Below are 24190 nucleotides of genomic sequence, written 5' to 3' on the forward strand. Positions count from 1 at the left end.
TCATGTCAGAAAGCTAAACACTTCGGTTCAAACTGAAACAAGCATCATCTGAAGAGCACCAGCGAGCTGCATATATGTTAGGAAGGGTGGTGGGGGGGGGGAACTTTTGTCAATTGAAGTATGTAGGGCCTCTCAAGAGACACAAAATGATTTGGCCTGACCTTATTTGCAATCATTCTGAGACAGAGCGAAGAGCTGGAGCATTGTAGTAATTTATGAATGAGATTCGTTTGTACTGCATTAACTGACTGGTTCGCCACAAAAGAACAAGAAGAGCTAAAAGCTGATAAATTATTTTGAGATCGATGACTTGCACCTTGTGTGTACAAAGGAGGGCTCCACCACTGTTTTCTGCATAACCCTAAAGTGACCAACCCTTCCATATGGTTGAGCAACTACTGAAATGTGCCACTGACAGATCCCTTATTGAAATATCTCGGAGATTGCAGGGTCTTCTCATGGGAAGTTAATTCAAAATATTCTTACAGGATCCTGTATGAATTGAACCTATGCTATTGAATCTTACAAAACAAACAGTAAACGATATTACAAGCTATAAAGTAGCTTTGGCCTCAAATTCCACAGGAGCTCCATCAGCCTCCTCCTAAAGTTATGGTGGGAGACCAGTGGACTCTGCGGCATTCCCCCCCCACCCACCATGTATCTACTTTTAAAAGGACTGAATTGCCCTTTTAAACCAAATCTATCTAATTCTATGTGAACCTAAAGGCCGCATTTCCAGTAATGTTAATGAAACAGACGTGAGTAAACTTTTAACTTTTCATCTGTTTTTAACCACTACTCCCACACTGAAATGTGCCTGTGACAGTTAGTCCTTCCCCTCCTCCTCCTGTTAAGGACAGTTAAGCTCTTGTTTATGGGCAAACAGTTTTTTCTGGGGGAGAAGAAAAAGAAAGACTTGCATTTATATAGTGACTTTTATGACCACTGGAGTGCTTTACAGCCAATGAAGCACTTTTTGGAGTGTAGTCACTGTTGTAATGTGGGAAACGCGGCAGCCAACTTGCGCACAGCAAGGTCCCACAAACAGCAATGTGATAAATGACCAGATAATCTGTTTTAGTGATGTTGATTGAGGGATAAATATTGGCCCAGGACACCGGGGATAACTCCCCTGCTCTTCTTTGAAATAGTGCCATGGGATCTTTTACGTCCACCTGAGAGAGCAGACGGTGCCTCGGTTTAATGTCTCATCTTAAAGACGGCACCTCCGACAGTGCAGCACTCCCTCAGCACTGCACTGGAGTGTCGGCCTAGATTTTTGTGCTCAACTCTCTGGAGTGGGATTTAGAACCTGCACTGTCTGACTCAGAGACGAGGGTGCTACCCACTGAACCACGGGAGCAGAGTGGAATAGGACAATTGAGTTCAGTACTTACAGCCAGACCCATGAGTTACTTGCACAAAGAAAGGGAAAGATTTCAAAGTTTCAACAAAGCATCAGTTGAAGCAGTGATGGAGTTAGGAGGGATGCAGCCTTATTAACAACTGGCCTGCTGGCAGCCCTTACCTGCAGGAGTCCTGTTGGGAGCCGTGACATAGCCTGACTCCCCCAAAAGACCTGACCTGAGCTGACTCCACCTGACAGCCCTGAGCTGTCTCCAGCCTTGAGCTGAAACTGAAGTGCATCAAGTGTATAATTATCTGCCTTCTCCACATACACAGTTACTGCTTTCATGTACTCATGAGACAGAGACCACTAAATCTTTTAAATTCAAATTGGATGAATATTTGAAGCAGAGGAACATCCAGGACTACGGTGAGAGATCAGGGCAATGGGATTAGTTCTGGAAATGCTCTCGCAAAGAACCAGCACAGGCACAATGAACCGAATATCATCTTTCTGTGCTGTAAACTGCTGTGGTTCTAAGGGGTATGTTAAACCCTTGTGGAATGATTCTCTCTTTATTGTTTTAATTATTTAATTAAATGACTATTGCTGTTAGCCTGTATATATTAGTCTCATGTCACGGCATTTTCCTCCTTTCGAAGAATTACAAAGAATAGGTGGGTATCACAATAAAGGCTAATTGCTAACCCTGGGCACACTGTCCATTCATGGCACATATGGCATGGCCCTGTCTACTTCTGGAAACTGCCTGCTTGCTGAGAACCCGGGGCAAAAGTGTTGGGAGAAACCCCATTGTAACAGCCCTCCCATTCACATTAAGACAGGCTCTCTTCCTTTGCCTTTGTCATCTTCAGCAAGTCATGAAAGTTCTTTGTGGGCGTTCTCCCTGACTGACGTGGCTGATGATTTAGTGATTTCACGCAGTCTGTAGGTGCAGGTTGTCCAGAAAGTTGGCCTAAGAGTTCACTGTGCATTTCAACCATCATTATCTCATAGGATCTCTGTGTCCCAGTTTGTGAATTCCTCTTCATTGGCTATGAAGCGCTTTCAGATGTTCTGGGTTGTGAAAGGTACAAATTAATTACAAGTTCTTTCTTTCTTTCACAGCCTGGGGCTGTGTTGCGATCCCCGGGGGTGGTGGAGGGGTCCGATTTCAAAATCATGAGGGCCTAGACAGAGCAGATAGAGAGAAACTGTTCCTATTGGCGGAAGATTTGTGAACCAGAGGACACAGATTTTAGATGATTGCCAGAAGATCCAAAGGCACATGAGGAATAACTTTTTTACGCAGCGAGTGGTTATAATCTGGAATGCACTGCCTGAAAGGATGGTGGAGGCAGATTCAATCGTACCTGAGGGGAAAAAATTTGCAGGGCTATGGGGAAAGGGCGGGGAGCACGGGCTTGATGGGCCGAATGGCCTCCTTCTGTGCTGTAACCATTTTATTCTATAATTCTATGATTCTATGATCCACGACCTCCGGGCTGAGATGCGATCCTGGGGGTTGGGGGCGTGCCAAGCCCGGGGGTGGAGGGGGGTCCAAACCCTGATCCCAGGGGGCGCGGGCAGCTGGCGAGGGAGCTTGGGGGGCCAGGAGGAAGCTCCGGCCGCCTGCAGTAAAACCTGCAAAGCAGGTTAAAGCAGAGGCTTCAGGCCTCAGTATAATATTTAAACTGCCAACCCACCTCCTGACAGCGGGTTGGCTGCCCGCTCCCCCGCCCCCCCCCCCGCCCCCGTCCCACCTGAGTGAAAGGTGAAAGTGAGCGGGTTGGGGTCGGGTTTTAGATTTATACAACTTTCACTCCCCCACCCCACCCCACCCGTTTTTTCCTGTGAAAATTCCGGCCATACTGTGATAGCATAAATCACGTTGAAGTGCATCATCGTGTCACTTGTAAATTATTGCATTGTGACAAAAATGATGCACTGCTCTTCTGAATTTTCTCCTTCCTCAAATAAAAAAGCGATTTCCAAGCAAAACTGAAATCTGATTCCTGTTGGTAAAGCCTTTCCTGCCCGTGCTCCTTTTCCATTGGTGAAACTACTCTTTAACTATTTTCGGCAGCACCTCCCAAACCCATGACCACCACCTTCTCAAGGGCAACTAGGGATGGGCAATAAATGCTGACCTTGCCAGCGATGCCCACAACCTGTGAATGACTAAATACATTTAAAAAATTTAAACTATATAAGGCATAGGTTACAACAAAATTACCATTTTGATAACACTGAATTCACGTTCAAATTTTAGGTTCCATTCACTTGAATCTGAGACCAACAAAGATTGAATTTGAATCCCAAATCTGTATTAACCTGAATATTTGATCCTTTGACACAAGCTATAAAAATGCAAGGAATGACAAAGGGGCGATTGAACCCATCTGATCCCTTCCGCACTTCTCAATGAATAATGAAGGCAGAGGCTTCTATTCTATTTTTTCAATCATGACTGGAACATCTGCACTATTACTTTATGCCGAGTTATTGGAACATTGAATGCTTTGTTACAAGGTGTGGTTGAGGCAGAGATCATTGCAGCTTGCAATTGGATAAATATTTGAAGCAGAGCAAGATTCAAGGCTACAGGGAGAAAACAGGGCAGAAGATTTTGTTATGGATTACTCTCACAGAATCATAAAATGGTTACAGCACAGAAGAAGGCCATTCGGCCCATCGGTCCCATGCCAGCTCTCTGCAAGAGCAATTCAGCTAGTCCAAATCCCCCACCCTTTCCCAGTAGCCCTGCAAATTTTTTTCCTTCAGATACTTAACCAATTCCCTTTTGAAAGCTACGATTGAATTTGCCTCCACCACCCTTTCAGACAGGGCATTCCAGATCCTAACCACTCGCTGCGTAAAAAAGTTTTTTCTCATGTCGCCTTTGGTTCTTTTGCCAATCACCTTAAATCTGTGTCCTCTGGTTCTCAACCCTTCTGCCAATAGGAACACTTTCTCTCTATCTACTCTGTCTAGAACCATCATGATTTTGAATGACCCATCATGATTTTATCAAAAAAAGGGCACAGACACGAGCTGATTTGGCCTCCCTCTATGCTATAAACTTGTATGTTTCTAAAATGGCAAGCTCTTTTCAATCCCAAACCTGCATTTGATTTTCTCTAGTTTACCTTCAATCTTGGTCGTGTCTCCAAATCTCACGCAGCTGGGGTAAGACCCGAGCGTTTTTACACGGTGAGCTTCTATTGCACAGATGGTCAAAATTAATGTCTGGTGCAATTCTTAAAACTTGCTTGGCTCTTTCCCTTCCTGAGTCTCAACGATGCAGGTCCTTGTAGCAACATAATGCTGTGCTCACGCTTTTTTTTACTCGAAATGACTCTGATGTGTGAGCTGTTCTTTGATCTGTTATCTACTTCATTGACTGTGAGGTGCTTTGGGATGTCCCGAGGTTGCGAAAGGTGCTGTATTATTGCCAGCTCTTTCTTCCTTACTGCACACCATATCGATGTGGTGAATGTGCCGCGAGTTTATTTAATGCGGGTATGCCATCCTTTGTTTCTCTCTTTACTCCCCTGTGTCGGTCTTACCCGACCAGAGCTCCTGCATCTACCAGAACAGATAGACAACTTTGGTGAATTACGAATCGTAATCTTTTGAATGTTCGCGCATATTTTGGGCTCTGGCTCTTCGATCCCCCCTCTCCCTCTTTTGACGTTGGACCAACCAAAGCAAAATGTGAGTTTCATCATTTCTCCCCTCTCAGAACTCCTGGGCCTAAAATCTTATATATAAACAAAGTCGAGATTTCAATTTGTTCCCAGGGCATCCCAGAGGAATTCGCTCCTGCTACTCCTGGTGCCTGCACGTTGATTTACTTGTTGCTTCATTCCTGCTGCACCAGGCTTTCTTTTGAATCAATTTAGTTTCCATCTGTTCGAGGTTCAGTGTTATACATCAAACAGGTATAGAACTGAGTGGAATGGACCAGAGGACACAATAATGGATGAGATATGAACCCAGTGGTATAAATGCTCATCCTGTTTGTTTTCAAGGGATTTTTTTTCTTCCGCCTGATCGATCGACTAACATTTACCATCGTCAGATTGATTCATTTAACCCTTGGAGGACTGCAGTAGCATTTTCAACAAGATTACAGTTTTACCGAAACAAGACACTGAGCTGGAATTTGCTGGAAACTTGCGCCATAATAACGGTGCATCAACGGCGTGCACCATTATTAATACGTAAGCAATCCAGGAAATAACAGAGAAAGCGAGTTACGCCATTATAACACAATAGCAAAATACTGCGCATGCTGGAAATCAGAAAAAACAACAGAAAATGCTGGAAACACTCAGCAGGTCAGCCAGCATCGTGGAGAGAGAGACAGAGTTAATGTTTCAGGTCGAGGACCCTTGTCAGAACTGGAAAAGGTTGTGAAGCAACAGATTTTTAAGCAAGTGTGGGATGGGAAAAGGGGGGAGGGGAGTAAAGAACAAAGGGAAGGTCTGTGATAGGATGGAAGGCAGGAGAGATTAAAAGACAAAAGGGAAGATGGTGCAAGGCAAAAGGAGATGGTAATGGGACAAGTTAAGAAACAAAAGATGACTCTAGATGAAGTGTGAATGGCGATGGCAGAATGATCAACAACTGCCATGTGAGAGAAAAAGGAAAACATAGGGGCCGAGGTTATAGTCTGAAATTGTTGAACTCAATGTTGAGTCCAGAAGGCTGTAAAGTACCTAATCGAAAGATGAGGTGCTGTTCCTCAAGCTTATGTTGAGCTTCATTGGAACAGTGTTAAGAGGCAGAGGACGGAAAGGTCAGAGTGGGAATGGAGCAGTGAATTAAAATGACAGGCGACCGGAAGCTCGCGGTCACCATTATGGACTGAGCGGAGGTGTTCCACAAAGCGGTCACCCAATTTGCGTTTGGTCTCCCCAATGTAGAGGAGACCGCATCGTGAGCAGCGAATACAGTATATTAAATTGCAAGAAGTACAAGTAAATCGCTGTTTCACCTGGAAGGAGTGTTTGGGGCCCCGGACGATGGGAAGGGAGGAGATAAAAGGGCAGGTGTTGCATCTCCTGCGCTTGCATAGGAAGGTGCCGTAGGAAGGGGAAGGGGTGTTGGGGGTGATAGAGGAGTGGACCAGGGTGTTGCGGAGGGAGTGGTCCCTTTGGAATGCTGAAAGGGGTGGAGATGTGTTTGGTGATGGGATCACACTGGAGGTGACGGAGGATGAACCATTGAAAATGGAGGCTGGTGGGGTGAAAGGTGAGGACAAGGGGAACCCGATCGTGGTTCTGAGAAGGAGGGGAAGGGGTGAGAGCAGAAGTGCGGGAAATGGAACAGACACAGTCAAGTGCCGTGTCAACCACAGCAGAGGGGAACCCTCGGTTGAAGAAAAAGGAAGACATATCGGAAGCACTAGTATGGAAGGTGGCATCGTCAGAACAGACGTGGCGGAGATGGAGAAACTGGGAGAATGGGATAGAGTCCTTACAGGAAGCGGGGTGGGAGGAAGTGTAGTCCAGGTAGCTGTGGAAGTCATGGGCCTGTAGTGAATGTTTGTCAATAATCTATCTCCAGAAATGGAGACAGGGAAGAGAAGAGCCGGAGATGGACCATGTGAAGGTGAGGGAAGGGTGGAAATTGGAAGCAAAATGAATGAAATTTTCTAGTTCAGGGCAAGAGCAGGAAACGGCACCGATACAGTCATCGATGTACCGGAAAAAGAGGTGAGGGAGGGAACCTGAGTAGGACTGGAACAAAGAATATTCCACATATCCCATGAAAAGGCAGGCATAGCTAGGACCCATGTGGGTACCCATAGCAACACCTTTAATTTGGAGGAAGTGAGTGGAGCCAAAGGAGAAGTTGTTCAATGTGAGAACAAGTTCAGCCAGGCACGGGGGGTGGTGGTGGATGGGGATTGGTTGGACCTCTGTTCAAGGAAGAAGCAGAGCGCCCTCAGCCCATCCTGATGGGGGGATGGAGGTGTAGAGGGATTGGACATACATAGTGAAATGGAGATGGTTGAGGCCAGGAAACCGGAAACTGTTAAAGTAGCAGAGGGTGTCGGAAGAATCGTGAATGTAGGTGGGAAGAGACTGGACAAGGGGAGACAAAATAGAGTCGAGATAGGAAGAAATCAGTTCCGTGGGGCAAGAACAGGCTGAAATGATGGGTCTACCAGGGCAGTCCTGTTTGTGGATCTTGGGAAAGAGGTAGTAGTGGGCTGTGCGGGGTTGGGAGACTATACAGTTGACAGCCAAGGAGGGAAGATCTCCAGAGGAGATGAGGTCAGTGACAGTCTTGGAAACAATGGGTTGATGTTCGGTAGTGGGGTCATGGTCCAGAAGGAGGTAGGATGAGTTGTCAGAGAGTTGGCGTTCCGCCTCCACACGGTAGAGGTCGGTTCGCCAAACAACAAAAGCACCACCTTGTCAGCAGGCTTAATGATAATGGTAGGGTTGGATCTGAGAGAACGGAGTGCTGCAAGTTCAGAGGGAAGTAGGTTGGAGTGAGTGAGGGGAGCAGAGAAATTGAGACAGCCGATGTCACACCGGTAGTTTGCAATGAATAGATCTAGAGAGAGTGTAAGAGGCCAGAGGGAGGTGTCCAGGTAGAACGTGAATTCTGAAAGTGGGAGAAAGGGTCTGCTGTGCAGGGGGAAGACTCCTGGCCAAAGAAGTGGGCACGGAGATGAAGGCGACGGAAAAAGAGCTCAGCATCATGCCGAGCTTGAAATTCATTGAGGTGGGTGCGTAAGGGAATGAAGCTCAGGCCTTTGCTGAGGATTGATCGTTCGGGTTCAGAGAGGGGAAGGTCAGTGGGGATAGTGAAAACGTGGCAGGGGGTGAGATTGGAAGAAGGGATGGGGTCAGAGGAAGGTGGAGAGGCATTGGTGTCCAAGAGTTGATGAAGCTTGCGATCCTCGATATCTGAAAGGAAGAAAAAAAGTTTTTTGTTGAAGCGTCGGATGAGTCGAAGGATGAAATGGAACTATGGACCCCAGGACAGCTTTGAGATGGTGTGAGTCGGTGCTGCTGAAGAGAGAGTCGAGAGTGTTCATGTGGCAATGCATGGCATGGATCTCAGGATGCGCCAAGAGCAGTGGTTCAAGTTACGCCATTAGTTGCGCTGCGCCATAATTTGCTGAGACATTTGCGCCACTCCCCCGATACCCTCATCGAAGCTGTGAAAAGTCCACTTGCACAGCTCCATCCACAAGCTGCAGTCAATGGCGATCGCAAGTTTTCTGGAGCTACTCAGGTTGTCACACCCCAACCACTTCGATTGAACAATAATGGTGTGGGTGACTCAGCATTGACATGATTTATTGCCTTCACATGACTCTCAGCCTAAAAAGGGACCATTAAAGCTCTGGAGCCTCACCCCTCCAGTCTGGAAATTATTAGATTTCTTGTTCCTAATTTTCTCAGTTTTGTCATTCTTTTCTTGGCAGTTTTGCCTTCCGGAGGAGGGCATGGTGTCAGCAGCCAGAGCGGCCAGAAAGCAGCTGATGGCTCAGGTGTTTGAACAATGATAACCCCCACTAACCAGCCCTTGTTTCCCACCACAAAGTTTGACCAGCTGAATGGAGCATGAGGATGTCTGGAACAACTTTGCCTTCGACTGATCCCTGAAGGGCCGCAAACGCAAAGAAAGAAAAGCAGGATTGTAACAAACAATTGAATCTTTAATCAGTAAAAAACTTCAATAACGAACAGTTCGCAAATATGTAAAAGCAGCTGAGAACAAAGAAGAAATATACTTTCATCAGGAAAACTCAACAAGAGACAACTGCTGAAAACTGAACTGTTTTAAAACTGGCAGACACAAATAGAAAAGTCCAAACCCTCCTACATAGAGTAGCAACACAGCAGGTGCAACAAGGAAGCTGGCCGAGGATTAAAAATGCAGAAGCAAAATACTGCGGCTGCTGGAAATCTGAAATAAAAACAGAAAATGCTGGAAATACTCAGCATGTCAGGCAGCATCTGTGGAGAGAGAAACAGAGTTATTAATCCAGAACTTCGGGTCTCCATGGGTGAGTACGCACGGGGTACTCACCTGTAGGCCCGATGGAAGTGCCGGTTTCCTGCATGCACTGCGCATGCGTGGGAAACCAGCACTTCCGTTCCTCTGAACGAAGGGGTTCAGAGGTCGAGTGCGTGCGCGGGGAAGGCTGCGCGTGCGCATCAAATGTAAGTTTTTTTTACAGGTTTCTCCGGGATCGTAAGCCTGCAGAAGTTAGAAATGTAAAAAGCAGGCATAAGGCCTGCTTTTTACAAGGTAAGTGGTGAATTAATTAAAATTAAAACATTTTTTCCACAGGTTTATTATTTTTAAATACTTTAAAGCAAGGTAAGTTTATTTTTAGCCCCGTTAGAAAATAAAATTATTTTTTTCAAAAATTTAAATTATTGTTTAAAATAGTTATTTCATGTAATTTATAGTTTATTTTAAAAATGTGATGTTTTTTTAAAATTTATTTGAAGGTTTAGTGCTATTTTGGGGCTGTAGTATTTATTAGTCTTGACAGCACTTCCTGTCAGACTTATGAATGGAGCATTCCCTGCTCCGATTGGCTGCCTATGGCCCACGTGATCCCAGGGGACGCATCGAACTAACTGCGCCCCATGGATATGCAAGCACTGCTCGCCGGCAGCTGGACCAGGCCCTGGATCAGAATTCCACGGGGCCCTACAGCTCAACTGCCGGCACGCAAGGTAAGTGTAGGTCGGGGGCTTGCACCCGCGGGAAGCCCCCGACCCGAATTTCTAGGCCATTATTTCAGGTCGATGACCCTTCGTCAGAACTGGAAAAAGCTAGAGATAGAACAGGTTTTTAAGCAAGTGTTGGGGCAGGGAGAGGGGGGAGGGGAGGAAAGAACAAAAGGGAACTTCTGTGATAGGATGGAAGGCAGGAGAGATTAAGAGACAACAGGGATGATGGTGCGAGGCAAAAGGAGATGGTAATGGGACAAGTTAAGAAACAAAAGATGACTCTAGATAAAGTGTAAATGGCCCTGGAAGAATGATCGACAGCTGCCATTTGAGAGAGAGTGAAAAAATGCAGCATTGGTAGCACTGTGACAGAGTAGTCAGTTATAAAGTACTGCACAGTATTAGAAACTGTGCAAAACTTTCCTGTAACAACACTTCATGGAGAAATATGTTTAACAGTAGTAAATAACTATTCTGCAATGAGCATGCCTACTGAAGCAGTGGTAACACAGTTATAAAGTAGTGAATAGTATTTTTAAAATTCATTTATGGGATGTGGTCATCGCTGGCAAGGCCAGCATTTATTGCCCATCCCTAGTTGCCCTTGAGAAGGTGGTGGTGAGCCGCCTTCTTGAATCGCTGCAGTCCGTGTGGTGAAGGTACTTCCACAGTGCTGTTAGGGAGGGAGTTCCAGGATTTTGACCCAGCGACGATGAAGGATCGGCGATATACTTCTAAGTCAGGATGGTGTATGACTTGGAGGGGAACTTGGAGGTGGTGGTGTTCCCATGCACCTGCTGCCCTTGTCCTTCTAGGTGGCAGAGCTCGTGGGTTTGGGAGGTGCTGCCGAAGAAGCCTTGGCGAGCTGCTGCAGTGCATCTTGTAGATGGTGCACACTACAGCCACGGTGCGCCAGTGGTGGAGGGAGTGAATGTTTAAGGTGGTGGATGGGGTGCCAATCAAGCAGGCTGCTTTGTCCTGGATGGTGTTGAGCTTCTTGAGTGTTGTTGGAGCTGCACTCATCCAGGCAAGTGGAGAGTATTCCATCACACTCCTTACTTGTTCCTTGTAGATGGTGGAAAGACTTTGGGGAGTCAGGAGGTGAGACACTTGCCGCAAAATACCCAGCCTCTGACCTGCTCTTGTTGTCACAGTATTTATGTGGTGGTGTAACATCCCCACCGACACCTGGGAATCCCCAGCCCAAGACCGCACAAAGTGGAGGAGAAGCATCCGGGAAGGTGCCGAACACCTCGAGTCTCTTCGCCGGGAGCAAGCGGAAGCCAAGCACAGGCAGCGCAAGGAGCACATGTCAACCCAAGCACCCCAGCCACCTGCCCCTTCAACCACTGCCTGCCCCACCTGTGACAGAGACTGTAGGTCCCACATTGGACTCATCAGTTACCTGCGAACTCATTTTTAATGTGGAAGCAAGTCATCCTCGGTTCCGAGGGACTGCCTAAGAGAAGAGAGAGATTTATGTGGCTGGTTCAGTATTAGAGATTGTACAAATATTTTCCTGTAACATCACTTCAAATGGAAATTTCTTCAACAGTATTAAACAATGTTTGAAAGAACTAAACGTGCCAACATAACTTCTTATAAACAACAATTTTAAATTACAAACTGTAACTATTAACAAACAATTCTACAGTCCTTAGGATGACTGAGGGACTGCTGAGGGTGAGAATGAGCAGGAAGCGATGGGCCCTGCTCCCTTGTGCCCCTGCGCTTCTCCCCCAGGCATGAACAAATTCTTCTGCTCCCAAATTACATACACTGTTTATGCCAAGTGTACTTTTATTAAAGTTCTGGATTAGCAAGAATCTGTTTAGAACATGAATTAGTACATCCACTAATATACAGTTAATCTCATTACAGGATGAGGTAAAATTGGTATCCAAACTGTACTTGAACCCTACTAGAGATAAGTGAGGTGGTACAAATCAGTCAAAGGAGAGTCTTGTTTCCTTTCATAAGGAGCAATATTGGGATTTGGAATGGCTCAAACAACAATAATTTATACTTTGTTCATGTTTAATAAAGTGCAGATGTGACGTAACTGCAGCGATAAAGTTAGGCAGACAACTGATAGGTTGTGCCATTTTAACGGTAACCTATCCCTGCTATCCCTAAAGAGACACTATTAAGCAAACCATTCAGCCAGATGAAGAATCCTTCTTTCCGTATTCTTGATAGCAAGCAGAACTACCAAAGTATTTGGGCATCTTTAAAGATACATGCAACCTATTAACCTTTCATTAAGTACAGAAATGCTTGTGCAGTTTTAATTGGAATGCCAAACTTGATGAAATGGGATTGATTAGTGTAATGTATGTACCTTTCAGGGGGGAACTACTTTCTACAGCTCATGTATACTGTAGTACCGGCAGTGACCACACCTGTCTATAACGCTGAGTAGTAATCTGTTGTTTCAGTTGCAGTTTGAACCACGTTGAGTAAACACCTGTTGTACCGTTCTCTGCAGTCCTTTTCTTATTATTACACGGACGTAACAGTGGCGACGAGCCAGTTCGAACCTACCTGCAACGCTGCATCACCTCCCAGGGATTCGCTCCTGGAGAACAGTGGAAGAAGGTCGAGTCCAGAAGCATGGGCGTCGACCACGGGCAACCGCCCAGTCATCCAGCGGAGATTTGAGCATCGCAGGGGAGGCTGTCGAGAGCCAGGCTTGGCTTTCCAGTCACGGTGGTCCAGCGAAACGGGCTGGCAACAAGTACTGCGCAGACCCTTCCCGGACAGCGACGGGCTAGAGCCCGACCGAGCGGCACAGAAAAAGGCCGAGCAGCGTCGACGGGGGAGAGAGAGAGGGCAGAGTGCACAGGGCGCAGCTGGTGTTCAGGACCGAGCGGCGTCAACGGGGGAGAGAGGCGAGAGAGAGCAGAGCGCAGCCGGTGTTCAAGGGCCGAGCAGTGTCAACGGGGGAGAGAGGCGTGCAGGAAAACGTGAGGCGCTGCCATTGCCACGAGGACCACAGAGAGCGGCGTTGGCAGCAGCGCAGGAGCAGCGCACGAAACCCACAGGGAGTCGCCATTTGCCACGAGGACCGCCGAGAGCGGCGTTGGCAGCAGCACGGGAGACGCCATTTTAAGCCGCAGCGGGGAAGAAAGGAAAGCGCGGGAGACGCCATTTTAAGCCAGGCTAACCACATCCAAAAATGCCGAAGAGTGGCAGTATCACAGCGTTCGACAATGAAGTCGAAGATTGGATGACATATGTCGAACGCATAGAAGTATACTGCAAGGCGAATTAAGTGCCAGATGACAAGAAAGCGCTGGTATTGTTGAATTCAATGGGTGCAAAAATGTATGGCTTACTACGAAACCTAGTAACCCCAGAGAAGCCAGTAGAAAAGGATTTTGAAAACATAGTGTCAATCCTACAGGACCAATTAAACCCCACACCGCTGCTGATAGCAGAAAGATTCAAGTTTCACAAACGGAACCAGCATAAGGATGAAAGCAATGCTGATTATTTAACAGAACTGCGCAAACTATCAAAACACTGCCAGTTTGGAGCAGGACTGGCAGATACCTTAAGGGACAAGTTTGTGTGTGGGCTTCAAAGTGAAGGAACCCAGAAACGGCTTTTATCTGGAAAGGACCTTAGGCTGGAAAAGGCTTTCAGCATTGCGGTATCATATGAAGCAGCAGCACGGGGCGCTGCATAGATACAACAGAGACCGCAAGAATATGGCACAAATGAAATGTCATATGGAACAGAGAAGTGCTATCACTGCGGCAGAACAACACACGACCAGAATGATTGCTGGTTCAAAGACAAAGTGTGCAGACAGTGTGGAAAAGTAGGACACATAGCACGAGTCTGCAGGTCAGGAAAGAAAACCAGCAATAAGAAACCTACCAAAGGAAAGTACCAGAAGGTACATAAGATAACGGAGAACAGTTCAGACGAACAAAAGAGTGATACCGACTCTGAAAGCAGGGAACTGAGTTGTCTGAAACTACATAATGTGATCACAATGGAGGATCACTGAACCATTTGGGTCACTCTCAAGATAGCAGGAGTCCAGGTAAAGATGGAATTGGACACAGGATCAGCCCTAACAGTCATAAACCGACGGGACTACAAACGGCTATTCTCACACATACCCTTGAGAGACACAAAAATTATTTTGAAGACGTACACGGGGCAAAAAGTCTACCCCAAAGGAAAAATAAGGGTGACCGTTATATATAAGCGACGACTAAAATTGAAGAAAACGCAAGCCCAAATTTTTTTAAGGCCAGACCGGTACCTTATGCGATCCGCCCAGCCGTCGAAGCAGAGCTGGAGAGACTGGAATGTTCAGGTGTACTGTCCAAGGTAGACTGGAGCGAGTGGGCTACACCCATCTTCCCTGTGATGAAAAAGTCATTGAGCAGCACGCCTGGGGAACCAAGGAAGGTTTGCATCTGTGGGGACTTTAAGGTAACAGTGAACCCGGTCCTTCACACCGTACAATATCCACTTCCGCGGATTGAAGATATTTTCGCCTCGCTATCTGGAGGGAAACGCTTCACTAAGATTGATCTGGCCCAGGCGTATCTGCAAATGGAGGTAGAAGAAGCATCAAAAAAATAACTCACAATCAACACCCATAAAGGTCTCTACCAATACAACCGGCTGGTATTCGGGGTAGCATCAGCTCCGGCTATTTGGCAGAGGGCAATGGAACAAGTCCTGCAAGGGATCCCAGGGACCCAGTGTTATTTGGACGACATCCTGGTCACGGGCGAAAATGACAGTGATCACCTTGCCAACCTGGAGCAGGTGCTCACTCGATTGCAGGAATATGGGCTCCGAGCTAACCGCCCCAAATGCGAGTTTTTTAGAAAACAAATCTCGTATTGTGGCCACGTTATCGATAAAGAGGGGTTACATAAGTCCCCAGAGAAGATTGAGGCAGTAGTCAAGGCTCCAACACCGGAAAATGTATCACAACTGAGGTCATTCCTCAGGCTGGTAAACTACTACCATAAGTTCTTGCCAAATTTGTCTACAATACTACACCCACTGAACACCCTACTGCAAAGTGGGGTGCCATGGAAGTGGAGTGACGAATGTAGACGAGCTTTCCAGAAGAGCAAAACACTAATCACATCGAAAGAGGTATTGGCCCATTACAACCCGGCATTACCAATTCGGTTGGCATGTGATGCATCACCCTACGGCATTGGAGCGGTGCTGTCGCACAAATTCTTGGACGGCTCAGAGAGGCCAATAGCCTTTGCGTCACGATCACTAACCTCAACCGAGCGTAACTGTAATGATATCAGCAAATAGTGATTATTTGCCTGTTTGATTATGATGCCTTACCAGCATGTTTGCATGTATTGATTACTTATGCCTGACCAGCAGAGGTCATGTGAGAGACAAGCAGTTGAGTTTAGTTTCGGTTTCGCTTTAGATGGATTTCTAGCATGATGTCTCCTGTAAATGCTGTTAACAAGAGTTGAACATACTTTAGATAAAAAGACATTCTCTTTCATGAATGTCTCGTCATTGAACTCACAAAGAAATCAATACATGGTGTCAGAAGTGGCTGAAAGAGATGAAGAGAAAAAATCTGAAGTTAAATCAGCTCTCCACATATTAGCAAGCCAAAAGAGAACATCGTTACTTACCATTAGAGAATAGCTAACGAAGTGAAAAATGGAAGGTTTACACCCACCGGCGAAGCTTCAGTTGACAGGTAATGTGGCTGAAAATTGGAGGAGATTCAAACAACGTGTGGAATTGTATTTAGCGGCAATCGGAGCTGACGAGAAAAGTGATAATAAGAAATCGTCAGTGTTCTTACATGTCGTGGGTGATGAAGCGCTGGAGGTGTATAATAACTTCACATTCGCTGCTGATGGAGACAAAATGAAGCTAGATAAAATAATGGAACAGTTTGAGGCCTACTGCATACCTAAACGTAACGTGACGTTTGAGAGGCACAGATTTTTCACATGTGTACAGAAAATGGGTGAGACTATTGATCAGTATGTGACTGAACTGAGAAACCGAAGCAAAACATGTGAATTTGGGGGACTGACAGACTCGCTGATAAAAGACAGACTGGTGTGTGGTATTCCAGATAATGGTCTAAGGGAAAGACTGCTAAGAGAGCGAGATCTAGACCTGGGAAAAGCCATAGCACTGTGTAGGGCTACAGAGACTGTGAAGTTGCAGGCAAAAGAGCTGTTCAGTGACAGTAGCTGCAACGTGGATGCAGTGAGAAAGAACGGACACAAACCGTTTAACAAAAAGAGCGCCAATGTGAAAAAAGAGGCGTGGCCAGCGAACAAAAATGAAAGGGGCAATCAAAAGACATGTAGTCGATGCGGTACACAGCATACACCAAAAAAGTGTCCAGCATATGGTAAAACATGCAATAGTTGCAACAAAAACAACCATTATGCCCGTTGCTGTAAGAACCAAGCGCAACAAAGCAAGGTCCATACAGTAGATGAAAGTGAGATAGAGGAGTTCTATGTAGGTGTTGTGTCTGAAAATAAAGAAGAAAAAAGAGACTGGATGTTGACACTAAAAGTGAATGACATACACATTCCATTTAAATTGGATACTGGAGCACAAGTTAATGTGATATCAGAGACTGATTTTAAGAAAATTAGACCCAGACCAAAGATACATGGAATACAAGTGAAAGTGACAGGATACTCAGGTACTGATATACCAGTGAAAGGAAGATGCATTGTCAAAGTGACACACAAGGACAGAGAGCACACGCTAGCATTAATCGTGGTGCCAAAGGATGTGCAAGCCATACTAGGTTTAAAAGCCTGTGAGAGACTGAACCTGGTAAAGAGAGTCCTCGTTGTGGAAAGCGAAGGAGAGACAGTCTATGATGAACTCATGAAAGAGTACAATGACCTATTTAAGGGTCTAGGCTGCATTCCAGGAGAACACACGATCAGAGTAGATAAAAGTATGCCAACGGTCATACATCCATGCAGAAAAGTTCCGTTTGCTCTTCAAAAGCAACTGAAGGCAGAGTTTGACAGGATGGAAGCCTGAACATGATTCAGAAGATAGATGAGCCAACTGAGTGGGTGAGTTCACTTGTCGTTGTGGACAAAAAGAATGGAAAGCTCAGAATTTGCCTGGATCCAAGAGATCTAAACAGAGCAATAAAGTGAGAGCACTTCAAGCTTCCTACACGTGAGGAAATCATGTCACAGTTTGCAAATGCAAAGTATTTCAGCAAGTTAGATGCATCATCAGGATTTTGGCAGATGAAATTGGACAAGGCAAGTTCAAGACTGTGCACGTTCAACAGTCCATTTGGCAGATACAGATTCCTAAGGTTACCATTTGGCATTGCTTCAGCTCCTGAAGTGTATCACAAAACTATCCATATGATCTATGAGCACCTGGAGGGAGTTGATACATCAATGGATGACATCATAGTATGGGGAACCACGAGAACTGAGCATGACGAGAGACTGAAAAAAGTGCTGGAAGCAACAAGGAAAACAAACCTGAAGCTGAATAGAGAGAAATGCCAGCTCGGGGTGACAGAACTGACATTCGTGGGAGATATCCTTAGCAGTGAGGGCATCAGACCAGATCCCAGAAAGGTGTCCGCCATTGAGAATATGCCAAAGCCACAATGCAAAAAGGACATGCAGAGGTTTAATGGAATGATCAACTACATGGGTAAATTCATATCCAACCTCTCAGAAAAGATGGCGCCACTGAGAAGACTAACTGAAAAGAACATAGAATGGGAATGGAATCATGAGCATGAGAAGTCATGGAGCGATCTAAAGAAACTGCTCACAGAGGAACCAGTTCTGAGGTTTTATGACCCAGCGAGACCCATCAAGATATCATCAGATGCATCACAGAGTGGGCTCGGTGCCGTTCTTCTGCAAAAATATGACTACTGGCAACCTATTGCATATGCATCGCGCTCAATGACAGACGCGGAGACGCGATATGCTCAAATAGAAAAGGAGCTGCTCAGCATCACATACACCTGTGAAAGATTTCACCAGTTTGTGGTAGGACAAGCAATCAGTGTAGAGACTGACCATAAGCCCTTGATTGCATTGTTCCAAAAGCCACTAAATAGCTGTCCGCTTAGAATACAAAGAATGATGATCAGGCTGCAACGCTGTACACTGAATGTTGCGTACACACCGGGTAAGCTGATGTATACAGCAGACATGTCCAGAGCTGTAGACCCAAGTGAGCCCGCAAACACCAAAATGGATGAAAAAGTGAACGCCTACGTGGACATGATCACAAGTGCACTGCCCATAGCAGATGCAAAAATGGAGCTCATAAAGACTGAGACAAACAAAGATGAAACAATGAGATGACTGAGAAAAAGCATCTTGGATGGATGGCCCAACATGAAGCAAGACTGCTCACCTGACATGGCAGAGTACTGGAACTGCAGGGCGGAACTATCAGTGGTCGAAGACATCATCTACAAAGGAAGTAAAATAGTTATCCCAAAGAGTCTGAGAAAAGAGATGCTAAAAAGGATCCATGGAGGACATCTGGGAATCGAAAAGTGTAAGAAAAGAGCATGAGAGGTGATGTACTGGCCACGAATCAACCAAGATGTGACAAATGAGGTGTCAAACTGCACAATATGCCTGAAATATCGAGCAAGCAATCCGGTAGAACCACTAAAGCCACACCCAGCACCAGACAGACCTTACCAGAAGATAGGCGCTGACCTATTCGTATGTCAAGGGAAGGACTATCTTGTAGTCACAGACTATTACTCCCTGTATCCAGAGGTTTGTAGACTGTACACCACCACTGCAGATGCTGTGATAAGATGTATGAAAGCCATATTCTCCAGACATGGCGTGGCAAGCGAGGTCTTCACAGACAACGGACCCCACTTTTACAATGCAAGTTTCCGACACTTTGCCAAAGAGTGGGACTTTGTCCACACAACGTCAAGTCCTCACTTTCCACAGTCCAATGGATTAGTGGAAAAATCGGTCCAGACAGTGAAAAGACTGATGTACAAGGCAAAAGACAGTGGAACTGACTTCTACCAGAGCATGCTTGTATACCGCACAACGCCGCTTGAGTGTGGTATGTCACCAGCCCAACTCCTAATGGGACGTCTGCTAAGGTCAAACCTACCCATCCCGGAGAACCTCCTGAAAACAAAAGAGGGGGAGAAAGTGAGGAAGTTCAAAGAACAACAGAAAGAAAAGCAAAAGTACTACTATGACAGAGGAACACAAAACCTACCTGAACTCCACACTGGTGACCAAGTAAGGTTCAAAGACAAAACAAACATATGGACTCAGAAGGGAACTGTCCTGAGTGAAATTCAACCAAGGTCATACACCATTCAGACAGATGAGGGTGCTGTTCTGAGAAGAAATCGTCGGGATCTTCTCATGGGACCAGCCACAGCAAGTCAAAAGACTGATACTGTTGAACAACCTGATCACACAGCAGGTCAAAAGACTGATACTGTTGAACAACCTGATCACACAGCTGAGAAACCATCATCTGAGGCAACAACTCAGATTCAAGGACAATCAATCAGAAAATCGTCAAGACACGTGAAGCCTCCTGAGAGACTCATTGAGCAAATTTAAGGACTATTGTTATAGAAGGAAGTAATGTTATCTTATTCTTTCTTCAAGTTCTAGTGTATTTACATATTTCATGTGAACACACAAAGCAAGGTTAAAAAAGCTTGATTATGATAATGATAATGTAAGTTCATTAAGTGTTACAGTTAAAATGCAGATTAATACAAAGAAAACATGTTGTTAGTTAAAAGTAAAATACTTTTGCTTTAAGAAAAGGAGATGTAATGATATCAGCAAATAGTGATTATTTGCCTGTTTGATTATGATGCCTTACCAGCATGTTTGCATGTATTGATTACTTATGCCTGACCAGCAGAGGTCATGTGAGAGACAAGCAGTTGAGTTTAGTTTCGGTTTCACTTTAGATGGATTTCTAGCATGATGTCTCCTGTAAATGCTGTTAACAAGAGTTGAACATACTTTAGATAAAAAGACATTCTCTTTCATAAATGTCTCGTCATTGAACTCACAAAGAAATCAATACAGTAACTACGCCCAGATTGACAGGGAGGCCCTCAGCCTAGTGTGGGGAGTGAAAAAGTTCAATCACTGTCTGCACGGGCAGAAATTCAGCTTGCTGACTGATCACCAGCCTCTTGTCTCCATTTTTAATCCGAAGAAGGGTGTTCCGGTGATGACTGCGCAACGACTACAAAGATGGTCACTTTTTCTAGGGGCGCACCACTATGAGATTCAATATAAGGGCACGAAACAGCATGGAAATGCTGATGGGCTATCACGCCTGCCACTGCCTACTGCGGAGGAAGTACCAGCAGTGGATCCTGTTGAAATATTCCATTCGACTATAGTTGAATACCTACCGGTAACTAACGCTTGTATCGAAAAGGAAACCCGAAATGACCCGACACTCTCTCGGGTATATGATTTGACGGTGAAGGGATGGCCAGCACATGGCGACTCACTGTTGCCAGCATTCTCGACAAGGAGAGAACAGCTGTCAGTGTGCCGGGGGACCTTGATGTGTGGATCCCGAGTGGTAATTCCACCCAAGTTAAGGGATAGAGTGCTCAATGAGCTTCATGAGGGTCATCTGGGAGGGGTAAAAATGAAAAGCCTAGCCAGGGCTTATGTGTGGTGGCCGGGAGTCGATAAAAAAATCGAGGACCTGACCAAGAGCTGCTCAGGATGCCAGAAAGTCCAAAATGCACCACCACAGGCCCCTCTACACCCATGGGAGTGGCCCTCATCTCCATGGCAACGGGTGCATATTGATTTTGCTGGTCCATTCATGGACTCAATGTTTTTAATAGCTGTGGATGCGCACTCGAAATGGCCTGAGGTCATCAAAATGTCCTCCACCACCACGGAGAAAACTATTGCAGTCCTACGGACCATTTTTGCCAGGAATGGCTTGCCAGAACAGATTTGCTCCGACAACGGACCACAGTTTGTGTCCAAAGAGTTCCGGAGGTTCTTGAAAAAGAATGGGGTAAGGCATTACACATCCACCCCATATCATCCAGCCACAAATGGATTGGCTGAGAGGTTCGTACAAACCTTTAAGAAGGCAATAAAGGCTATGTACAATGACAACATTCCGCTGCAGCACAAGGTGGACAATTTCCTGTTCGCCTACCAGAATGCGACACATGCAGTCACCAACCGGGCCCGAGCCATGATGTTCTTTAACCGAAGGTTAAGATCTCGCCTGGATTTGCTCAGACCAAACATACGAAGAGATGTTGAGAGTAAGCAATTCCAGCACATCCATGAGAAGCCAACAAGGAGCTTCAATATAGGGCAACCAGTCTTGGCCCGCGACTACCGAACAGAAAAATGGCAGCCAGGAACGATATGCACACGGCAGGGCCCACTAATGTACACAGTGGACGTTGGGGAGGGCATCGTGAGACGCCATGCTGACCAGATCCTAGTGTCAACCCTCGCCCATATGTACCTGGTGATGAACCCGATGTACAGGTAGCATCTACCCCAGAAACAGTAGCATCGGAAGCTGATGAACCAACCGATGACAGGGGGCCAGAATCGCCTCCGCACCAAGAGCAAGACACTCGGGAAAGGCGCTATCCAGAAAGGATCAGGAAGCCTCCCCAAAGACTGAATTTATAAATAGACTATTTTCAGCTAATGTTGCATGTTAAAAGTGTTAATTGTAATTAGTTTGATATTTAATTGTTAAATGAGTGTTATGGTACTGTTAATCTAAAAGGAGAGGAATTGTAATGTATGTACCTTTAAGGGGGGAACTACTTTCTACAGCTCATGTATACTGTAGTACCGGCAGTGACCACACCTGTATATAACGCAGAGTAGTAATCTTTTGTTTCAGTTGCAGTTTGAACCACGTTGAGTAAACACCTGTTGTACCGTTCTCTGCAGTCCTTTTCTTATTATTACACGGACGTAACAATTAGTCAGGCTGGTTGGTGTAGTGTATGTAACCTGAAGAAGGAACTATATTCTGCAGCCCCTGTATACTGCAGTACCAGTAGTGACCACCCCTGTATATAAGCCTGTGTAGTAACCTTGCATAGTAGTTCCAGTTTTGTCTCCATTCAGTAAACACCTGTTATAACCAACTCCTGCAGTCCGTGTCTCAATTACACACGGACGTTACACTGGTGATGAACAGATCCGAACTTACCTACAGTTCTGCACCACCTCACGGGGATCCATCCCTGAAGCGAAGTTGTTAGAGGTCGAGGCCAGAAGGAAGAAATCCAAAAAGAAAAAAAAAGAAAACAAACAGAAGAAACAGGTGTTGACCGTGGGCAACCGCCTCTGATTCATCGAATTCGAAGATTTGCAGGAGAGGCTGTCGAGAGCTGGGCTTGGTTATCCTGTCTATGGTGTTCCAGCTGATCAGGCTGGTGGCAGGTAGTACACTGATCCTTCCTGGGCTGCGGCGGGCTAGAGCGATCGGGTGGCTTTTCAACGGGGCCGAGCAGCGTTGTCGGGAAGAGGAGAGAGAGAGAGAGGGTGGAGCACACAAGGCGCGGCCGGTGCTACGAAGCCGGGCAGCGTACAGACCCGAGAAGAGGGAGGGAAGTGTCCCATAGGGTTTGCTCTGACGACGGGAACAGTAATTAAAATAAAAGAAATTAGAAGCGCAGAAAGCAGCGAGGAGCTGCAGTTTGCCATGGGGACCGCGGAGAGCGGCGTTAGCAGCAGCGCGGGGGGAAGTGCGCGAAGACCATAGGGCGTCGCCATCAAGGCATAAAAACGCCAGCAACAGTGCTAGCAGCAGCGGAGAAGACAGAAAGCGCGGGAGGTGCCATCTTAATCCAGCGGGGAAGAAGGCAAAGCGCGGGAGGCGCCATTTTGTTCAATCGGGGAAGAAGGCAAAGCGCGGGAGGCACCATCTTAGATCTCCAAGATGCCGAAGACTGGCAATATCACTGCCTTCGATAATGCAATAGAAGACTGGACCACGTATGTGGAAAGAGTCAAAGTATATTACAAGGCAAATGAAGTAGCCGATGAGAAAAAGGCATCGGTACTACTAAACTTAATGGGCGCAAGAACGTACGGCCTATTGCGGAACCTGATCACTCCAGCCAAACCGATGGCGAAGAGTTTTAACGAAATTGTTGATATCCTACAGAAACACCTAAATCCTACACCACTGCTGATAGCAGAAAGATTTAAATTTCACAAGAGAAATCAGCATAAAGATGAGAGCAATGCTGATTACTTTACGGAGCTACGCAAGCTATCAAAGCACTGCCAGTTCGGAGCAGGACTGGCAGATACCCTACGGGACAAATTTGTCTGTGGACTCCTGAGTGAAGGAACCCAGAAGAGGTTACTCTCAGAGAAGGAGCTGACGCTAGATAAGGCTTTCAGCGTGGCAGTATCATACGAAGCAGCAGCAAGGGGAACTGCAGACATACAGCAAAAGCCACAGGAATACGGCACCCACGAAATGACACGGGGATTTGAAAAATGTTATCGCTGCGGCAGAGCAATCCATGACCAGAAGGACTGCTGGTCCAAGGACAAAATATGCAGGCAATGCGGAAAGATGGGACACATTGCACAAGTTTGCAGGTCCGGGAAGAAGACTAACGACAACAAAAAGGCTGCTAAGGAACAGTACAGGAAAGTACAAAAGAAGACGGACAGTAGTTCCAAAGACCAGAAGAGCGATAGTGAATCCGGGAACAAGAGATTAAGCTGTCTCAAACTTCACAACGTAATCGCAAAAGAGGATCACCGAACCATTTGGGTCACCCTCACGATAGCAGGGTCCCAAGTCAAAATGGAATCGGATACAGGATCAGCCCTGACCATCATGAATCGACGAGACTACGAGCGGCTATTCTCACACATACCCTTGAAAGACACATCCATTGTCTTGAAAAAGTATACGGGGCAGAAAGTATACCCCAGAGGGAAAATAAGGGTGCATGTTGAATACAACGGCAAGGAAATACAGAAATTGTATCTGTACATACTGCAAGATGGTGGGCTACCGTTATTGGGACGTGAATGGATCAGAAAGATAAGTTTAGACTGGCACTCCATTCAGGCAC

Source organism: Somniosus microcephalus, chromosome 1 (assembly GCF_052327205.1).
Source record: "Somniosus microcephalus isolate GS21.2 chromosome 1, FLI_Smic_1.0, whole genome shotgun sequence".
NCBI lineage: Eukaryota > Metazoa > Chordata > Chondrichthyes > Squaliformes > Somniosidae > Somniosus > Somniosus microcephalus.